This window comes from Sylvia atricapilla, chromosome 3 (genome assembly GCF_009819655.1).
Source record: "Sylvia atricapilla isolate bSylAtr1 chromosome 3, bSylAtr1.pri, whole genome shotgun sequence".
Classification (NCBI taxonomy): domain Eukaryota; kingdom Metazoa; phylum Chordata; class Aves; order Passeriformes; family Sylviidae; genus Sylvia; species Sylvia atricapilla.
In genome coordinates, this window is record NC_089142.1 from 101,211,391 (window position 1) to 101,232,649 (window position 21,259).

The following is a 21,259-nucleotide window of genomic DNA, read 5'->3' on the forward strand; positions in this document are numbered from 1 at the left end:
GAATGGCCTTGGATGGCTGCAAAGGTCAGATCAAAGAGGAATCCATAAATGTCCCTGCAAAAACTGTAATGAGAGAGATTCCACCCACCCCAGGGTGCCTTCTACTTAGGTCTCCAAATGGGGAAAGGAATGTGCAGAGGGCTACACTGCTTTAAAGAATTAAAGGTATGTAAAAGTGTTTTGTGGTGAGGTCTGGCCAAGTCTGTGTGTTATTAAATTACCTCCAGCCATGTCCCTGCTGCTGCTGGAAGTGCTGTCTGACCCATGTTGTTTCCCAAATCTCGGATACCTGCAGAATGAAGCTCCTTTGCATGGACTGAAGCCACACCAGGGACCATCCAAACAGTCATGGTTCCAACTCCCAGCCAATCCGCCTCCTCCTCATTTTAATTCAGTGGGAGGCTGGTTTGTCCCAGCTGATCTGTGTGAGGACAGGGAAATATTCAAATTCCAGGATTACCTGGACAACAAAAAGACTGAACAAAAGGAGGGTCTTTTGGGGCATTTGCTGGGAGGTGGTGATGGGATTCTTGTGGCTGCTCATTTTTCTTGCAATGCTGCCAGCCTTTGCTGTTGGGCAGCAGGCTCCTTGTAGCCCCCAATGCCTGATGTCGGATGTTGTGGTGGTTCCTGTGCTGGAGAACCTCCTCTATTGCTAGGGCCTGTCATTGTTTGACATGTTAATAGGATTGTTTTCTCAGATCAGCATCCCAGCTTTAAACCAAATGCTCTGAAATCAGTCCAAGAAAAGAATACTTGTTGCTGAATTTGGGGTTTGCAAGGTATGTCTGTGCAGCAGGCACAGGCCACAGGTATCCTGGCAGCTCTGTTTGCTGCCTAGCTGCAGCCACAAGCACAATGTGTGGCAGAGCTCCCACCCTCACCTTGTCTGTAAATATTTGTATCCTTCCCTGGTCTCGGGTTTGGTTTTTTGTGCTTGAGCTTAAGGTATTTAAGAGTTTTTGCTTCTGAAAGCTTTGAGCTAGGTCGCAAGAAAGAAGCGGAGTCTTCAAGGTCTTGTTTTCTCATTTTTTTGTGTTGTTTATTATTTTATATCTTAAAATGTTCTTCGTGTTCAGCTGAGATTTGCACAGCAGCTAGGACACGAGGCGACTCCCCCCACAGTGGGATGTCACAGCCCCTTTATACAGAAAACTACGAATAGCTTGTTTATATTTATGTTCCAATATTTATCATCTATACTGAAAGGGTCAATTTTATTCTGACCTAGTCTCTTTAAACTACTTTGTGCCACCGTCACTAGAAGATGGAGGCCAGGGGAGAAGAAGGAAACCAAAGGTACCACTCTAAATCCTTCATTTTGTCTCCCACGTACATACATTCTAAAAACTCAAAACTACATAATTTTTTATTCTCCACTAAATTGAATTACTGTTTTCACATCTGTGTGGTTTGTAATTCTTCTCTCAATGTTGGAAACCGTTCCCATGGACTGAAGTCAAAAGGCAGTGCCCTCCTGCGCTCTGTGCTAGGGTCTATTCCCCCCTGTACAGCTCCAAGACCGCCCTGTACAAATCCCAAACCTCCTTGCTGAGGACTGTGGCCTTCCAGGGCACCCAAAGGAATGCCCTGGACTCCAACACCCTGGTCAATCAACAGCCTGGTATTTGCACAGGGAGAAGGCAACAGATAATTGAAGAATTTATTTTCTGTGCAGCCCGTTCATAGGAGCTTTGCAGGAAGGATTCTTGATGGGACTATGGGATAACAAAGCAGAGGGAGCAGCAATGATTTCTTCTACTGTGTAATGATGCCAAGGGGCATGGTCTCAGCAATATTCCTTTGGGGATTTATGGAGCACTGAGCTTATCACCTGCCTGCAAAACAGGAGGTGCTTTTGGCTTGAAGTATGAGGGGTTGTTGGCAGCTGCAAACAACAGGGCTCTTGCTAATGATGTGTCTAATCTCTCACCTCCTGGTGCTTTCCTGAGTCAGCCAATCCCAGTGGTTACAGATTTACAGTTTATTTTTCTAAGCCTCCCGAGTCTGTGGTAGCCCAGCTGCCCAGGGGCAGGATAAGGTGAGTGAGCAGCCCTTGCCAGCATTCTTGCAGAGCCATGGTCCCTCTCGGATCAGCAACATTCCCAGTGCTACGGGCAGCACTCTGCTGCCATGTGGAGCAAAGGAAGATGGTGGGACTCCTACTTGAGGCTCAGAAGCCTTAACTTTGTGGGGGCCTTGCTCGGCAGTTCCTGCCTGGATACCACCCTCCCTTCCATGTGCATGGATAAACCAGCATTACTGTGGATCCGCAGCATCAGGGTTGTCACTCGTGATTTTCTGCCCAGTCTTGTCTCATCAGTCGGTGTATGGTGGATTGGATCAGAGATCTGCTCCAGTTTAAAACCCTCTTCCCTCCTGATGGGTTCTTCATTCATCCTCACAAAACCAAGATGTGCCTTGTTCCATCATACCAAAAAAGTGTCTGATAGTTTTCAAACTGTCATGGTGTTTTGATCCCACAAAGAGATGAAAAAAGGAGAAGGATGAGGAGACAAGCCAGGCACAATGAAAATCATTACCCTAATTTCTTCCTCTCTAAACTGCTGCAATCACTGTAGAGGGTGTAACATGCACCTTTAGGGCACATTTCCATTGCAGCTTTGGTCTGTGGATTGGTATGTGGACTGCTAATGCCACTCTTGCTGCAGCCTGGAGCATGTCAGGCATCCCAAGCAGGATGGCTGCTCCCATGATGAAACAAAGAGACGCATCCCTCGGTGTTAATGCACTGCTCACCTTTGCTGGGGTCAAGATTTTATTTCCAGCCTTTTTCCTGGTGCTGTTCAGGAGTACCCACCCTCTCCCTGCTCAAACAAAAGAAGCTTTTTGGGAAAGATTTGCAAAATGTTTCTCTTTGCAGCAACGTAATCTTAATTCCTTCTTCTTGCCTCACTTTTTATCCACAACACCAGTCTGTGAGGCCAGGAGTAAAACAGTACAAGGAAATGGTTCAGGCTAAAAATAACCTGGTGAAACTGATGGTTTACGTGTTGCTCCGCTTGAGAGAGTGGGACCCTGGTCCGAGACATTAGGTGGACTTCCTAAGAACTGCTCTAGGGTTTTAGGTACAGGCATATTTTGCCTGAAAAGCCACAAACCTGGTCTCAGAGAAGGGTTTTGAGAAATATGCAGCTGTCTCTATTTGCACGTCGGCTTTTGAAGGTAGTGACACCGTATCTCAGGGCAAAAAAGCCCCAAACCCTTAATACACCCAGAACTGGCCAAAATGAGTGTGCATGATGTGCTACATGGATGGAGTCTGATATTGTTCCATTTTTTGATTGTCTTGTTGGGCAGATATTTTCACTGGTTAGAGGGGTAGAACACTGTCACAGAGTCAAAAACCCTATTTTGACCTAATGAAGGAGAATGCAGCAGCAGAAGAGATCGGCCTATGAGGAGGCAAGGAGGCAGCTGGTGTTTTACTGATAAGTCTCTGCCTCCTCCACTCACATGTTTTCACACTGTATTCTCACTTCCTCAGGAAGTGCTCATTCTTTTGAGTGTAGTAGAAGTTTTATTAATGGCTTTTCTGGGTTTAAAGGAGGGATGCTGCTCTTTCAGAAATGGCTTGTCACCTTTTTTTGCTCAGTGCAGAAGAGCTGATGGCCCCATCTTAGCAAGTCCAGCCGTGCTCTGCCCATATTTTTTTGCCTCTCTCAGGGCACTGAGAGGAAGACTTCTTAGTTGGTTTCTTTTTTTTTTTTTTTTTTTTTTTTTTTTTTTTTTTTTTTTTTTTTTTTTTTCTTTTTTCTTTTAGTTCTTCCTTTTTGTCACCTTCCTTGTGGGTTCACCTTGGGATGACCCAGGTGAGGAACTGGCTTTCATTGCCTGAGTGTGAGCATGGACAGCCTGGCCTGTGGGTGAAATGTCAGGTCTGCATGTCCTGCTAAATGAGGTAAGGCCAGCCCTTCTGCAGCCTGGCCACTTATGTGGCTTGGTTTGTAGCCCAGTGGAGCCCAGCAGTGCTCTCCCACTCACAGCTGGGGTGTGGCTGCAGGTGGTGGCACACAGCAGGCTGCTCAGGGGAGTGTCCCATGTGTGACACCCACATTGCAGGAAGGGCTGCAGTCTTCAGATGATTTGAGGAGTGGGTAATTAAGGCCACAGCAGCACAGTGTGGCGGGGCTCAGGGCAATTCCTGCCTGCTAGAACATGGTGCAGCTACAGCCACATCTCTGCCTCTGGTAGCGATTGGTCTCCTGCCTCTCTTTATTTAAAACCTAAGGGAGTACAGAAACTCCTGAGAAGAGCTGGAAATGCTGCTGCTGTTCTCTAGGAAGTTTTCCTCTTCCAGAGGAGATTCCAGAGTATGCAGGAGGTCATATTTCCTCCTCTTGTTCTCCTTGGTTGTTGAGTGCCCATCCTTGAAAAATGGTGGCAGCTGGGGAGGTACAAATCGCTGGGTACTTGCATCTCACATCACTGGTTCAGGGTATATAGGGCACCTGTTTTATTCCTGTAATGGAAAGTGCTGGGAAAGCCCCTTCCCTCAGCACTTCAGTGTCCCTTCAGAGGAGCAGTCCTGGCCTTGGGATGACAAAGCTGTTAAAGGAAACAGATTATTCTTGTCCTTTTGGCCACCTGCAGAAACCATGAAAATTGCAGAAGTTTGGTGACCTTAGAAGCATTTTGCACACCTGCTATCCTTTCCATCTTGGCTATTTTTAACATTGTAAGTATTTTTTCCTGCTAGTTTTTTACTGTTTTAAGTTTCTAAGCCTCTTCTGGAAGCACGTTGGAGGAGCTGAAATTTGGTTGTTCATCTGTGTGGTCCTCCCATAACTGTATTCCAAGGCTCTGCCCTCCAGAATGAAGTGAGGGCAGCAGTGCTGTTCTGTCACGTGGTGAATCCTGTGCCACCTCCTGTCCTTTGCCATGCTCCTTCCTGGGGCTGCAGGCTGTGGTTTCAAGGCTCCTGGGAACCACATCAGAAAATACCCCAGCCTCGTGATGCAAAGCACTAATGACCCATGCAAACTCACTTTTCTGGTTCAGATTCATGAAATATTTTTGTCTGACTGGGAGGCCCTAGGCCACATCAGGAGTTGCCTGTCTCCATGTCCCACTGACTGCACGTTGGACCATGGACTGCCTGTTTTCCTGCACAGAGACAGCATAAACTCCATCAATCATGGCTAATTTGGTAGAAATTAGATGTTCTGCTTATGCAAAACTGAGATGAAATGTATGCTGTTGAGTGGACTGGTGCACAGATGCTGTGTTCCTGATTGTGGATATTCAGCCCTGGCACTTGGATGCTCTCCCTGAGTCCTGGCACAGTCTGTTGAGATGGAAGGCTGGTTGTGACTGTCTCACAGCAGGCAGTGCTGCTCCATCCCTGGGTCCTTCCACTGATGTGAGTGCAGTTTCAGATGGAGATGTGGCACAGCTGAGATGTGAGAATTCTTTAAGTCCCTACAGCTTGCAGCTGCAGCAAGCGTGCAGATTTCAGCTTGCAGCACCTGAAATCAATTGTTTCTTTCACTGGAAGCTGTTGCTATACAATTTAGCTTTGCAGCCTTTCAAACAGGCACATCTGTCAGATTTTCATGCTGTCAGTGCTTTGTCATGTGGGATTTTCTATTTATTTAGAGCAAGGCTTTTACCAAACAAGCATCTCAATCACCATCTCAGTTTAAACAGTACATCTCAGGGTCAGCTTTCCTGAAGTCATCTTGGGGAATACTTTAACTTAAGGATGGTGTATAACCCCCAGAATCTATGATTATAGAGTATGACCAGCTTTTGTCACCTCCAGGCCCTGGCAGAGAGATGTGATCTGCTTAATTTTCATCCTTAATTTTGCTTGTGTGGATAATTTAACATCTACTCAAACACTAGGAAAAAATTATGTAGGTCATCTTCTGTGTATACATAAAATTGGAGTCCCACAACCTGTGCTCTGCCCTTCCCTGTGCTCTCCAGCCCAGAGATTTGGCATGGCACACCATCCCATGGGAGCATGAGGAGGAGAAGACGGTGAGGGAGTCTCTTAGTAATGCTGTGGTCATTCAAAAGTTGGTCCCTGCAGCCAAACCTACACTCAGGAGCTCGTTGCCAGCCATGTGGGCAGGCTTAAAGCCTGGGTCATGTGGTGTGGATGCAAATTTAGTGCTCTTGAAAACCGAGCTAAGCCTGAGGGCTCTACACTAAGCCCGTGGAGAGCAGCTGTTGTGGCAGTGCATAAACGAGTGGGAAGGGAAAAACACTCTTTCCTTGTTTCTGAGATAGAAGGATCTCTCTTGCCTGGGGCCCTGCTGTGCAAGGAGCTGCGGGGCTGCATGTCAGGCTGCGGTTTGTGTGGCAGGATGAGGACAACTGTCTTGGCTACAGACCTGAAAGGATGGGAAACCCCACACCTTTGTTTCCCAGGGTACCTCAGCTATGTGCCAGGCTTTCAGACCAGGAGGCAAAGGGACAACCAGGGGCTCTAGTGCCATCAGAACAACAGCTGAGGACTGCTAGGACATGGGAAGAGTTATGCAGCCTGGAGACAAGGAATGAGCTGTGGTGTTCCTTCTGTGATTTAAAGAGGGAAAAATGCACCCTCCCTTTCAGATGCTTCCTTCTGTCCATAAAAGGCTAAATAGGCTCAGTGAAGAACCAGCAGAGGCATTCCTCATATTCTCTGGAGTAACTGGATATAAAAACCTGGATTTAAAGGGGTAGCTTGCAGCAGATTGAATGCAGCTCTGAAACGTATTCACCTTCTGCAGGAAGCTGTCAGTGGTTTCCATGGGGAAGGATGAGGTGGGTGCTAGCGAGAGAAAGATGAGTCTGTGTACAAGATGGGTCTTAACAAACACAGATGATTCATAAGTCACCACGGATTATTAAACACAGGTGGCCAGTTTGTCTTCTTTATTTTATTAGGGACAGCTTACATGCACAGTAATAACCCAGGATTCAGCTGGGCTCAGCAGCTACCAAGCAGCCTGGTTAATGGAATTAACCCTGATCCAAACCCTGTTCATGTCAATGGGAGACTCTCTTCTGACTCTCAACAGGTTTTGGAGCATGACCAAATGACCAAAGTGAGTTTAATGAGTTCTTTCAATATATTCTGTCATCCTACTGCAGCTGAACAGGCTGTGCTGTCCTATCTGGGCCAGGACTGTAGGCACTTACTGCACTCTTTGCTGGTGGCTGTCAGCCACTTGCAAAACACATATGAGGGCTGGTTTGCAAAATTACCTCCATGCAGAAAAAAAGCCACCTCTTGCATACATGAATGAGTCACAGAGGCAATTAGGGGCCTCAAGGAGGGGCAGTGGGGATGAGAAAAATCTTTAAAAGTGAAAGGAAAATAATGTAAGTAGGAAGCAGGGAGGCTGAAGATGATTGCTAATGTCAGCATGATGGGGGAGGGAAGGATCTCTGGCAGGCAGACCCTGTGGTCCTTCCTTCCCATCTCCAGCCAGCAAGAGATGAAAGCAGCGTGGGGCACATCCTCATGGTGGGTGGATCACTACCTCATCCCCCCAACTGGATCAGAGCTGGAGAGAGGTCCACCCTGCTCTGCTCATTGCCCAAAAGCAGGATTTCAAGGAGGATTTCCTTGTCCTGGGAGTGAGCAGGAAGTCTCTGTAGGCCAAGGAACCTCATCAGGCAGCACATACCAGCTACACTGAAAAACATTGAACTCTTGCCCCATCAGACTCCACACCCCTGTTGGGGGGCTTGTGGCTTCTTTTCAGATCCTGGTCCTGTTTGAGGTGGAGTTTTCCACTCCCATGGGAGCTGTTAGCCAGAGAATCCCTAGCGAGCATGGTTGAGACTATGTGAAAAATGAAGGTTAGGGGACAAAGTGTGGGAAGAAGGAAAACAATTGATATGGGGGCAGAGGAGGGATCTGGAAGAATGCTTCAGTCACTTTGGGTGGCAGTTTCTTATCTTCTTTGGGCAGACTTTGTGGGACTTCCTGCAACTTTCTGAGTGAGTGAGATGCAGAAGACCAAGTTTCTTCATCCGTGAAGTCAGGGCTACCTTTGCTTGGACCTTTATATCAGGGAAAGAGTTTCAGGAAACCCTCCTGAAGAGAAACTGGGGAGGCAGGGGATTGGAGCAGTTTCACTCCTTAGCTGATAGCTGCCTTTATAGGGTAAGGATTAAGCTTTTCACCTTAGTGCCTTCTGCAAATGCCAAGCTTGGGCAGCTCATTCTGTTTTAGTGCCTCGGCATAAATTCTGCGGTTTCTCCAAATCATACCTGTGCCTGTTGATGGCTCTTACCCTGCAAAACTCAGTCACATGTGGGGAGCCAAGCTGCACTGCCTGCTGGTAAAGTACAGCATTTAGGGAGGTGTGACAGGGCAGGGTCTTCTTGCTGAAGGATCCTACTGGAGCTGCTCCCAAGGGTCACAGTCCCTTGGTCCCTTTGCAAGTGCCTTAGGAGCAGACTGCATCCACCCCTCTGGGGAGTGCTCTCTGCCCTGGCTGCTGCATGCTCACTAATTGGTCCTGACACCCTGACGAGGACCTTGTACAGGGCTGTCAGGAGCAGTTACTGATGCTTGCCAGTGCTTCCATGCAGGTGCTGGATGAAGGCTATGGGTCAGGTCCTCACAAAGGGGCTCAGCCAGGCGAGGACTTTTTGCACATCAGTGCCTGGAGGTTCCCTGAGCAGATTCCCATCTGATTTGTGCATTTATTGTTCCTGGAATGGAATACATATTCAAGCTCTTTTCTAAGGAAACATGGTAGAAGTTACTGCCATGAGTAATAGGGTAGGCTTCGCTTTTTATGACGGGGAAAGGAAAGGATTGCCACTAAAATCAAGGAGCTTTTAATGTAAACTTGATGGCCGAGTGCTGACCTGCAGCAAGCCGGAACCAACTGAGAAACCACCCTCTGTCCCTATCTCTCTCTCCTTTATCCCTACGAAGTGTCTGGCTTTAAGTAGCACAGACCACACCACAAAAATCTGACACATGTTGGGTGAAGCATTGCCCGGGGTGGGAATACCCACATGGATTTTCTGTGGAGGACAGCCAGCTCCAACAAGGTTATGAAGTTGAACAGGAGTGTGTTTAAAGGAAGGGAGAAGATAGGGTTTGCCTGGGCTTTTCCTTGAAAGGAAATGCCCTTTGAGAGGAGGCCTGGCGGAGGTGGATGCCAGGGCTCAGGGAGAAGGATGCCATGACTTCCAGAAGTTGCAGAAGGGGAAGGACTGCAGTGAGGTTAATTTGGACCTCTGGCAAATTGAGGGTGGCAGGGAGTGACTCAGCTTGTTCTGCTCTTGACTGTCTGCAACATTTTGCAGTGCTGTTGAAAGAGCCCATTGAATGGCAAATCCAGCTTTGGTCCACCTGAAACGATCCAGTTTGGATTCACCAGATGTGTTTCAGGGGAGACTATTCCTGGCTGGCTGTGATGGAAGGGCTAAGGGATCTCCAGGCAGACTTGTTGGCATGGCTGCAGCTTGAGATTCCCAGCCAGTGCCAGCATCCCTAGGGCTCTGAGCAGAGAGTGGAGCTGGGCGCTGGGAAGGGGCAGCTGAGCTAAGAGCTGCTGGGAGTCCTGGATGGTCCCCCTGCTTCACAGCCCTCCCTCCCCACTGTGTCTCAGTGCTCCAAATACACTGTGGGCTGTGTGGGCAGACCATCCTCCTGGGAGGAGGGAATTGCTGACTATTGGGAATTGCTGACCTATTCCAGCCTGACCTATTCCAGCCTGTGTCCGTGCAAAACTGGTTAAAAATCAGTTAGTCCAGTTAAGAATACGAGAAGGTGTGTGGGGGCGTGTGTGTGCAAAGACTGATCTACCTCTTGAGAACTCAGAAGGCAACACTAAAATCTGCCATCCCTGTAAGAAGAACAAGACCTGTGCTTTAGTCCAGACAGGATCATGGCATCAGACAAACCCCCATTTCTTTGTCAGAGAACACCCATGATATCTCTGAACCCAGCAATCATGTGGATTTGGATGCAGCACAGGGCAGAGTGTGGGAAGCCTTCATCAGCTCATGCAGCACTGATGCCAATTTGTAAATTGGTCCTTGGTGCTTGCCTCGCCTTTAGATTTTCAGAAGGACATCGGGGTGATGCTGGCAGAGGCTCTCCTGTCTTATATAACTTGGAAGAGAAGGAGAGAGGAAAGAATCAGGAAGACAAAACATAAATGGAGAGGATGAATCTCCTGCCTGGCATCAGGTCTCTCTTTTTGCTGTGCTGAAGTTACTTCCTCTCAGCTTGCAGACTTCTAAGCTGCTTTGCTTGTCTCCCCCTTCACCTCCTGCTTTCAATTCTTTGATCTGCAAAGGCAATTACTCAGTCAAACCAGGCAGTTGGAACTTTCTTAGGAGTGTGACTCAGCCTTTGCAACAGTGAGTGCCCAAGGCTCCCAGCTGCTGAACTTGCACAGCTGAGGTGCTCAAGGAGTTTACTTTTTTCTCTCCAAGTCTCTTATTTCCCTCTATTTAAATTGTCTGCTGCATTTTCCTGCTGTTTCTAACTGGCCTTTAAGGAAGCGTGTACCTGGATTGCAGGCATGGGAGGGTTAAAGGAGTCAGGAGTGCATTTCTCCAACACACCTCAAATTGCTGACCCTGAGCAGGACCCCTTTCCCAGCTTTATCCTGCCTTTTATTTATTTTTCATATTCCTATGACTTCTAACAGCAGATTGAAATCACAGTGTATATCTCTAGCTCTACTTCCTGTCTGCTCATGATAGACATCACACCTCTACAGAGGTCTCCATCTACCCTTAAGGAACCAGATTTTACTTTGTGAGAGAGCTAAAGAACTAGCACCTCGATTCCTTGGGCACCAGTCAAATCCCTGATATATGAGATTTCCTACCAGCTCAGAATGTCATAAAAATGAGACAGTCAAGAAAATGCCTTAAACACTCAAAAGAATGCTGAGATCCACCTTTTAACATTTTTTTTTTCTCTGTGGGCAGAAGACTATTTGTCTCTTGTGCTGCTTTAGACAACATCTGAGGTTTTTTGCAATCCTGGCTCTGGTCTTTGAGGAAGAAGCCCACACTACAAGAGCCATGAGTCTTGCAAGCTGGAAAATATCTCCAACTTTCCCTCTCTTGCCTTGTAAAAGGACATAGGTAGAAACCTTTATGTCTTTCCTTGTGTCAAAAAGAGCATTAAGAGCGATTTGTGGTGGAAAACACAAACCCCAGAAAGATTTCACGTGACCTCTTCCCCATGGATGACTCTCCCTTCCACGTCACTGCCCCTTTCCCTGGGTCTTTTCCATAGTATTTCCTATTTGCACCTCTGGAAAGAAGCAGTATTTTGAGGCACAGGTTTTGGCTGTCACAGCAGTGAGGGGGGCAGGTTTGCTGCTCTCTGCCACCAGCCCTGGCCCTCTCTCCAGTCCTGGGCTGGCAGCACCATGGCAGGGCAATGACTCAGTGCCTGGCAGAGGCAGGGAGGGGAGGCAGCAGCCCCCAACCTGTGGCTAAACAGGCTCAGCTTTGTGCTGGACATCTTAAAAGGAGCTTTATGACTCCTCTCAGCACAGCATGAGCCCCAGCTCCTGCACAGGCCCTTCTTTGTGGGTGGTGACGTGGGCCCGCCACAGAGGCAAAGCCAGGCAGGAGGTGGGGAACAGTACTGCTGGCGGGATCTCTCGAAAGGATTGAGATCGGGAGAGGGTAAGAGCCAGGACAGGGAAGCAGGACCCCAGGGTGCCTAATTCTGATTAATCCAGAGGGGAGATAGGTGCCCTAAGGGTGTGTCAGGGATCTGACTCAGTCCTGAGTTGATGGCGGTCCCTGCATGTCACTTAGAGTCACCGCAAGCATAGTTGGCTGCTGAAGACTGTCACTCTTGCAAGCTGATGTCAGAGGTCCCAGGAAAGATGGGGGAATACTTAGAGAGGCACACCTCGTGTATTGCAATTCTGTGTAAGTATGCAAAATCTCAGCTCTGTGAGGTTTTGATTCCCACTTCCTCCACTTGGTTTCACGTTAAAAAACCCGACCAAAGCCTCTGCAGCTGCCTCCTCTCTCGCTTGTAGGGACAACTGTATGAGCCATTGCCTTTACAATTTGTCTCTCAAAATATCAATTTTCATTTCACTTAAGCTAAATGATTCCTCACCCTTTTCTCACAAGTTTACATCAGTGGGTAATGAGAGCAGGGGATGTTCTCGGCTCTCTGCTGCTGCCTCTGCCCGGGTGACAGGATGCACATGTTCATGCAAGGCATGTTGCTGGGAAACCCAGTGGCCAGAGTCCCCCTTGCTGCCTTCCTCTGGCCCTGAGCATGTTAATCTCTGCCTCAGCCTCAGCAGACAGACATCTGCTGCTGTTTTTCCAGATGGTGCCGTGCCGGGTGATAAAACACTGAGATAGCTTCTACAGCTAAGCTGCCTCTTAAGACCACCTAAGACCTAAGCCCACCACCAGAGTGGGGCTACAGAGGCAAAGGCTGAGACCCACCTTGCACAGTGCCAGAGGGTCTCCAGGAGAAGAAATACTCTACATTTCTGCTGCACCTTGTCAGGGTGATTCCCACCTGTTGGTGGGGTTTACTGCAGAGTAGGGCTGGGAAATGTCCCTTCTGCAGCTGTTGTCTAATTTTGCTTGAATTCCACTAAGCTACACAAGAACACCCAGGCAAGCAGCTAAAATACAAGAATGTTAAAACACTGTGTGCAGCCAGGCTAGTGCCCTTGATGCACGACTCCGATTTTAGTGCTTCATCACTTCTCTGGTGTCATCTCACTAACAGCAGGGCATTCCTGTGGCACAAATCCTGGAGTTATGCTGGATAAACTTGGCCTAAATGTGTAGAAACGGTTGAAACTCAGTAATTTGTCTTCTAGGTATGAGAGTGACCCTGAGGATGGGGTTGCCAAGTGCTGTGACAAGACTTGTGTGACAATAGCAATGCTTACAGCAGCCATGCAGAGGCTGCTGCTGGGGCTGAGCAGGTGCCCAGGTGGGTGTGGGAGGTGCTGATGACCTGCAGGCTGGGATATTCCTGCTTACAAATCCAGCCCTTCGGCCAGGTTTCACATCCTCCTGGTGCCCTGCACCAAGCTGTGTCTGGACCACACAGCAGAGGCAGGTTGTTACATAGAGAGAAACCTGGAAATTCCTTCTCTCTCAGGTTAGTAAGTCCTGGTATTTTTGGACTGGACAGGGTCCAAAAGTGAAAGGTTTGTCTCAAACCCAGATAGAAAGCACCAGCCCCAGAGTGCTTGAGGCTGGCAGGTTGGGATCACACCCATTTGTCAGCCTGGAAATCCTGGTGCTGGGCTGCCCATTGGCATTTTTGAGAAGCTTTCAAGAAAAATAATTATTATATGCAGGTCTCTGCCCAGAAACCCATGTAGCTGTATGGCTTGGAGAAGCTGGATCACCTGACACTGCTGCAGAAGAGCAGGATGCTTTTTAAAATCGCCCCTCAATCACAGATTACAAAATAAACAAGAGAACAATGCCTCTTCAGAATGGGAAATAGTTCCTTGCAGATATATGGGGATGCTAAAGCCAGGCAACAGGTGAATTAATACAATTACTAGCCACTTTTTTAATTTCTTGAAAGTGCCAAAGTGTATTTTTAGTACTAGGCTTTTCAGTGGTTTAGGTCTGAAACCACCTCAAAGGCTGAAAGTCAAGCCTGCTTACTGAGCCCCACAGCTGTACAGCTGTGTTTGGGCAGCCAAGCATTCAAAAAGAAAAAGCCACGTAGCTGGAGAATTCAAACACAGTCTATTGCAAACCTGGTTTTCTGGGAAGACGAGGAAGGGCCAGGGGAAAAAATGGTTGAAGGGGCATTTTGTTGCTCTTGCACTTCCATGCCGAGAAGGCTTTGGGGGGATTTAATAAAAATAAATGGCTAGGTCCTGCAGCAAGGAGTATTACAGCTCACCAGGTCACTGGGGCTTGTTGCAGTCTGAGGTGCAGATATCAGTTAAACTAATAATCTAAAAATGCTGTAACATCCTCTTAATTACTTTTAAACTAGACTTTCCTCAGGATAGCTGCAGCAGAACCCTGAGTTTGTGCTGTGGTTGGATGAGCTGTGCTGAGGTCTTGGATGGGGAGCTGGAGGAAGCTGGTGGGTCTCATTCTCTCCACACTGTGAGGGGGCAGTAAATTTGGCTGGAGGGCCTGTAGTATGGCCAGGCTTATTTCTCTATGAAAATTTACAAGGAACAGGGAATAAAGCCACCCTAAAACTTCCCTCTCCTAGCTTTCGACAAAACTCCCAGCAGAGCAAGCAGTTGCTTGAGGCACACCCACACTTGGGTTCACCCAAGTTTTCCGAGTCAGGAAACAAGATACAAACTCCATCCTACTAAGTCTCTTCTTTCAGGAAAACACTTTCTTCTTCTTCTTCATGTCATGAAGGAGGTTTCCCTTGTGTGAGAACACTGTAACATACAATTTGTAGGCCTCCCACAACAAAATTTAGAGGGGAGGAAACCTTTTCCTATTTTGCAGGTCCTGAGGGAGCAAAAGGCCTACACCCAAAGTGATGATATTCCTGCATCAGGATCCAAGGCTGCTGGATGTCCTTGGAGTTGGGCTGAAAGAAATCCCACTGAAATGGGAAGGAGACAGGGGAGGGAAGAGGCAAAGCAAAGATGGAGAGAGACATAGAGATGGGTGCAAGGAGAGATGGAGGTTACAGGTTACTGAGCATGTCAAAATCATGTTTCCTGGCATCTTGTACAAATCTCCACGACTTTACAGTGACAAAATCCATGTTTTTCAGCAACAGTAGTTCAAGTACAACCCTGAGACTGCTCTAGACCTTCATGCATCTGTGAGCAGTCTCATGCATCCTGAGGGCAAAGTCACATGTGCACCACATCACAGATTCATCAAAGCAGGGCTGATGCATTTTTCCTCTCAATCCTCTTCAGATACTTTCAGGAGCTGGGCTGTGGTGGGTCAGGCTTGGAAGAAGGGTTGGAAAGAAGGTGGTCAGGTGGGTTTCTGGTGGCCAGAGTGGGTGAAATGTGGGTCAGATGATCCAAGGAGAAGGTGAGCTGAGAAGAGAAAGGTCACCTAGACAAGGCCAGGAGGAATGTGGCTCCTCTACCTACAGAGAAGAGAGATGATAGCAGTATTTGGGGACACTTTGTCTCCTGGTAATTCATGTTGCCGATTCCTGTTCACTGAGCCCAGACAGACCTTCTGGGGGCAAGTCTAAACATTAACAAAACAAGCAGTGTGCACACAGCACAGGCAGCTCAAACACAGTGTGGGTGATTTGCTGGGGGGCAGTCACACTCAGCCATGGCATGGGGGGGGTCCTCCAAATGCTGGACATGCACTGGTCAAGGCTGCATTTTATCAGCTAATCAAATATTTGTTTGCATGTGTGACCTTCAGAATTTCCCATCATGGGTATGATTTTGGCTGCAGGTTTGCTGGCAGACACTTGGACTTCCAGTAAGGGCCAAGAGCAGGGCAGGATGGAGGAGCTCCTTGCCCACTGCTCTCCTGGGAGCAAGGCTTTTACCAGTACTCTTTCCTTTCAGAAGATTTGTTTTGAGGAAAGGCCAGGGAAACCTCTGTGAGATCCAGGCTTGGCCATCCCTGTTGCCAGCTGCAGACTGTCACTCTGAACACCATTGGTGACCAGTGGTTTATCCCTGCTGGGGACACCCTCTTTCTGCAAGGAAGGAAAAACTGGACTCTTCTCACTGAAGCCAAAGTCATCTTTGCCATTCCAGTGAAAGTAAAGCACAAATGCCTTGATGCTTTATGTGAACACCTCTGTTCCCTTCAGACATTTTGCTTGCCCCTCAGGGAGAATTTGGGGTGAGTGGGGTCGAGCTGTCACAGTAAAGGTCCCTTTTCCTGAAAGGTGGCTGCCCTTCAAATAGATTTCTGTACTTTTAGAAGGGGAGTTTGAGGCTTCCACATGTCAGGGATGTGGCCCACTCTGCACAGGTTGTGGTGAGGTACAGGACAGGCTTTTCTCAGCTGTGACTTCTCACGCGGGCTGATTCTCAGTGGGAGTGTGTCTGCTTCCTTTTGAGTTTATCAAGTGTAACCTGAAGTTCTTATTAATTGTGGCAATACTCCCAGCTACTTATGGCTATTTGAGCAGCACCATTTCTGTGCTTTTTACTGGGTAAATACTGGAGTGGTGACTAGACTATTTCCTGATAATATTTTTTTCTGTGTTTCTGAGGAAGCTTCCCCTTATCCCAGACCTCTCTTTTTCCTAGCTCAGGACTCCCTTCCCCAGTCTGACATGCTCTTGTTCCTGGGCAGGGTGCCACAGTTCTTCTGCAGGGTGACCTGGCTGATTTGGTAACTGCTTGCTCACAGGCTTATCTGAACTTGGTCCTGGCTTTCTTGGCCACTCTGGGTGTGCATGTTCCTTTGAGGCAGAGAGGGAATGAGCTCTGCAGCTGCTGATGGCTGCAGCTACCAGCAGTGATGCAGTTCTTTTGTCAGCTCCTGTTCCCTCTTTCCAGAAAGGCAAATTCCTATCACTGAGCTGTCAGTGATATGGACAGAGGCCAGGATTTGGGTTGGCTGTGTGATTTCGTGAAGGCTCTTGCTTTATGTGCCAGTTGGGAATTACCAGCAACAGTGCTATACATTTCTGGTGGTGAAGGATTTTGGCAGTGCTGACAAGAATTCAGCTGGTTTTTTGCTCTGCTGTTGAGGTGCTGCTTTCATACAAACACCCTTTCCAACCCCAGAGGGTGCATCTGTTCCCCAGGATTTATTTTTAGTATTGGAACTTGTTGGAGAAAGGGGCAGCAATGCTCTGCAGTGTTTTCTGATGTATCTGCATGAACAGCTGGGCTCAGTCTGGACATGAGTGAGGAGAACCTGCAACAGGACCTTTAGATGTGACTGGTTTCAGACAATGGTTTATATAAAGTGATTTAACACAGCATTGTAAAAGTCCACAGACAACTAACTCTCTGTATTGGAAAATACAGCTGCTGCTTCTTCTTCTATTCCCCATCTTAAGCTCTATGTTGCAGCTTGACCTCAATCAGTCCCTTCCTTTTGTATACTCTGACTGATTATTTTTTTAAACTCTACAATTTAAAAATCTGTAAAACAGTATCTGCTGGATGGACTGTAAGCTCAGCCTTTCAAAATACTTTTGTGCCCATCAAAAGTTTCTTTCCACGTGCTGGAAACACAAATGAAATGGAGCACCAGGGAGCTGCCATATCTGGTCTTTTTTGCCAACTCCTCTTGGCTAGTTGGCGAGGAGGAAAGGATGTTTCTCTCAAGCCTTTTTACATCCTTATCCTGATTTTTCCAGTTGGAAATTGTGAGCACATGAGTTCAGCAGAGCCCCAGGGAATGGGAATCTCCATAGGAACATATTAAGGACAATGATAATCCAATATTATTAAAGATAATCAGAATAGACCCCACATAATTTAACCCACAAGACTTCGGTAAAGGAATTAATCTTAGGTGTTGAGCTGCCTAAGGATGGGGGGAAAAGCATTATTTTGTGTAGAGAAAAAAACTCCTGTTGCTTCAAAATCCTATGGGAAAGAGGAAATAACTGTAAGAAAACAGAGCAGACCAGGCCTTCCTCAGTGATCTGATAGATGAGCAGAAGCACATCAGCTGATAGAGAGGCAGAGATGTAGCTGCAGATGGTCTGGCCCAAGGATTTTTAGTATCTACTGATGTGGCTCCCTGAGATGCTGCAAGGAGCTGGAAACCTTTGTGTTCAGGCAGGAGTGAGCTGAAAAAGCAAGAGTGAGCCCAGGACTCCACCAAGTTGCAGCATCAAAGCCAAACATCTGTAAACATGAGCTGCCTCTGGAGGTGGTTACAATAGGAAATGTGAACCTGGAAAGCTGGAAGAGATGCCACACTCAGCTCTTTTGACAAGGAATTGTAGTCATCTTCTTCAGGGATGAGGCCTTTTGGTCTTGGCCTTCAGAGAAGTTCTGGCAGGCACATGGTCTGAGCTGCTGCTGAAGTGGGAGACAAACAGCAGCCTTACTGATATCCTTGTGTGCTGATGGAGAGCTGTCTTTGACCAGGGAACACTGAAACAAGGCAGACCTGGCCAGAGCAAGTAAGATCTGATCTGCTGCCTCTGATTTGGTGAGGGGTGAACTGTGGTGGGGGAAAAACAATAGGAAGGAGGCAGGTGAGTTTGCAGCAGGGCTTGTCCCCTTGGAAGAGCTGTAGCTCACATCCTCTTCACATCAGCAGCCAGGAGTGGCTACCCCCAGCCAGGACAGAGAGTCTGCCTAGGCTTTCCCTGCTGCCCACCAAGGGATGCTCTCCATGATGGGCAAATATGAGCAAGCAGCATGAGACTGCTTCTGCTATGAGGTGAAAGCATGATGGGTGGGAAGGACATGGTTGCAAAGCACTGCGTGCCTCATTCACTGGGGACCTGAACTCCAGCGAGTCTATGGCAGTCATGGAAAACCTGAGGCACCTCTACCTTGAAGCAGGCTTAACTTTTTTCCTTGATCACACACTGGCCTTCCACTGGGTCTTGTAGCCAAGCTGTGCATGCTGGATGCCCCTGCAACTCAACTGCCTCTCTTGTTGGAAGGGAAGGCTTTGTAGGAACTATTCTTCAGAGTCCTTTCCCCAGAAAACTCTGTCACTCTTTAAAAAATCTGTTTGAAAGGGCTCAGTGGGATAAAATGTTAAAAGAGGGGGAATACTGAGCAGATGCAGCTTTTGCTTTGGTTTGAATGGCCTTAAGAAACCATACTAAAACAAAAAGGAGTTGTTTCCAGGAAAACTTTTCCAAAGTCTCAACTTGATTTCCTTTCCAGTGTCATGAAAGCTGTTCTTTGATAAAGATTATAAATAAAAAACCTAGCAGTCTTATATTTTCTCCAATTAATTTTAATGCTATAAATCCAGAAGAGAAAGGGGATGCTTAAAAAGCAAATGTCTGTATTTTCTCATATAAATATATTGTTCTCAGGAAGGCACTTTCTTCTATGACAAGGGTCTTTTTGTTGGAAATCCATTGCTTAGCTGCCCTGACAGCCCAGGGACAGTAAAATTTGTCAGCATGGAGAAACTGAGTGGCCAGGCTGGAGCTAGATAATGTTGGTATTAAGAGGGCAATTGTCTTTCTAACTTGGTCGTGCCAAGCAATCCCCTCCCATTCTCCTGATCCCCCTTCAGACCTCCAAGACAGCTGCTGGCTTGTGGCACATTTCTTTTCCTAGATGTCATCTGGTTTTTTTTTCCCCTGCCTCCCTGGATTACTAGAATGCCTGAACTCATTTCTGACTGTGGTATTGCAGATGTGGATGGGCTGGGCTGCATTTTTAGGATCTGATTCAAAGACCACTGAAGGCAGGAACAGTTTGCTGTTGATGTCAGTGGTCTCTGGAGCATGCACTGTGTAACTGCTAGTTTTTATTCCAGGCAATTGCAGTTAAAAGGAGTGAAGTAAAACCCCCCACATTTTATTTTAAAAGTAAAGTGCTTGGCCAGGTCCACTGGCTGTTGAGCAGCCAAAACAAGGATCCTACTTAAGCCAGGGTTTTGCACCCTGGTGCAAAATGTGCCTTCTTCAACCTGGCAACTCTCTGGCTGCTCCTGTCATGTGTCCTCTCCGTGCTATGGGATGGTGGTCCCCACTGTGTGACCCATGGATCCCACACCCTGGTTTTGAGCACTGTGGGCTTGTCACACGAGGAAATGTGTTACTTATGGGGTTGCTCAGCGGCTTTTTTCCTGCTTTTGGAAGTCTTTAAATACCCTTGTAACTACAGGAAGCTCAAGGAGAAACACCAAATCCTCAGTCTGCACAGTCACAGACACCAGAGAGCTGCCAGTGGAGCGGGACCCAGGAGCAGTTTGTGAATAAAAAATGTTTTTATAGGTACATACATTGAGTACAAATTCCCATTGTGAGGGCCAAGCTGCAAGGGAGGAGCTGCCAGGGAAGGTATGTGAGATTTGGGTGACTGTTTAATTGAGAAGAATTACAGACTCGTTGCAACTGGACCTCTTATTTAACTTTCCTTGGTCCTCATCTAAAAGCTAACAGGATTTTCTTTTCCACCAACTTCCATGGGCTTTAGATCAGGATCTTTGTGCCTGCAGGGTTATCTCAGTTTCCTGGAACTCTTTCACTGTTTGAATTTGCTAAGTATATTTACTGCCAGGCTGCTTTCTTTAACTCCTGCTGGCCAATTGCAAAAAACCTTTTGTTCCTGGCCGCTGCTGGTACAGGAACGGCGTTGCTCTCTCAGAATTGGCTGTGCACGTCCCTGGGTGTCCCCTTCTCCAGCTGGCGCCATGTAAATCTTAAAACTTCACAAGATCTACTTTGGACTTGCCCCTTACAAATTATTTGGTGCAGTTAGAGAAGGTTCAGGAGCATCAGGCAGCATTATTAATATTTTTCCTGTCTTTTAGAGCCTCAGACAGCCTTTCGTAAAGACATGGGCTCCCTGGAAGAGATGTTTGCTCTGAGTTTATTCCCTGTTTATTTTTTTGGTCACATGAGGAGGGCAGAACATCCAACTGTCTGAATTAACAAATGTTAGCCTCATCAATACACTCAGTGAATAAATAAGCAGAGGTAAATCAGATGTTCTGGTTGGCTATTATTAAATGAGGAAAATTTTCTAGCAAAAGCTCTGGCTGTGGGTGTTCAGCACCTTCTGAAGAACAGAAGAACATGGTCTGACATTTAAAAATAGAGAAACCTAAAGTGAGGGGGTAGTTTGGAGAGCAGAGGCTGATGCAGGGATAGGTCTAAGCCATTGTGGAGCCTGTGGATCCTCTTCCCTGGATCCCCATCAGATGATGGAGAGCACCACTGGAAACACCAATCTTCTACCCAGCAGCACATGTGCTGATGGTTGAGCAAGGCTTTGATGATCACAAGAGTGCCCTCAGGAATACCTACAGACTTAGGTATTGGAAAAAAGTCTGTGACTTGCTTTTCCACTTAAACAAGGGCAGGTTGGCAAGTACCTGTTCTTGCTTTTTTAGGTATTGATGGAAATGTGACACTTATAGGAGAATGCACCTCATGCAGGAATCAGGACAGGTCTTTAAAATACAGATAGGAATGGAGGCAGCAATGCAGACAAGCTTTACATTGTATTTCTCTTGAGTACACTGAGTCAAAGTACAGTTTGCAGTATAAATATACATGTGTGTGTGTAACCAAGACAGCTGAGAAAAAGGCTGAGAAGTATAACTCCCTGCCATCTGTTAAGTTTTAAGCATGTGCTGCTATGTCAGAGAGACACCAAAATGTGTTATTTGAAAGGATCCACTGCAGGGGCTTTTAAAGATAATCTTGGCACTTATG

The 21,259-nt window shown here is 47.2% G+C and overlaps 1 protein-coding gene across 1 annotated transcript in view; it reads left to right on the plus strand.

The window, feature by feature from the left end:
- The window catches only part of RRBP1 (ribosome binding protein 1), a 63,953-nt gene that overhangs the window by 11,200 nt on the left and 31,494 nt on the right, over positions 1-21,259 (plus strand). The gene's annotated exons all lie outside the window — the stretch shown is intronic.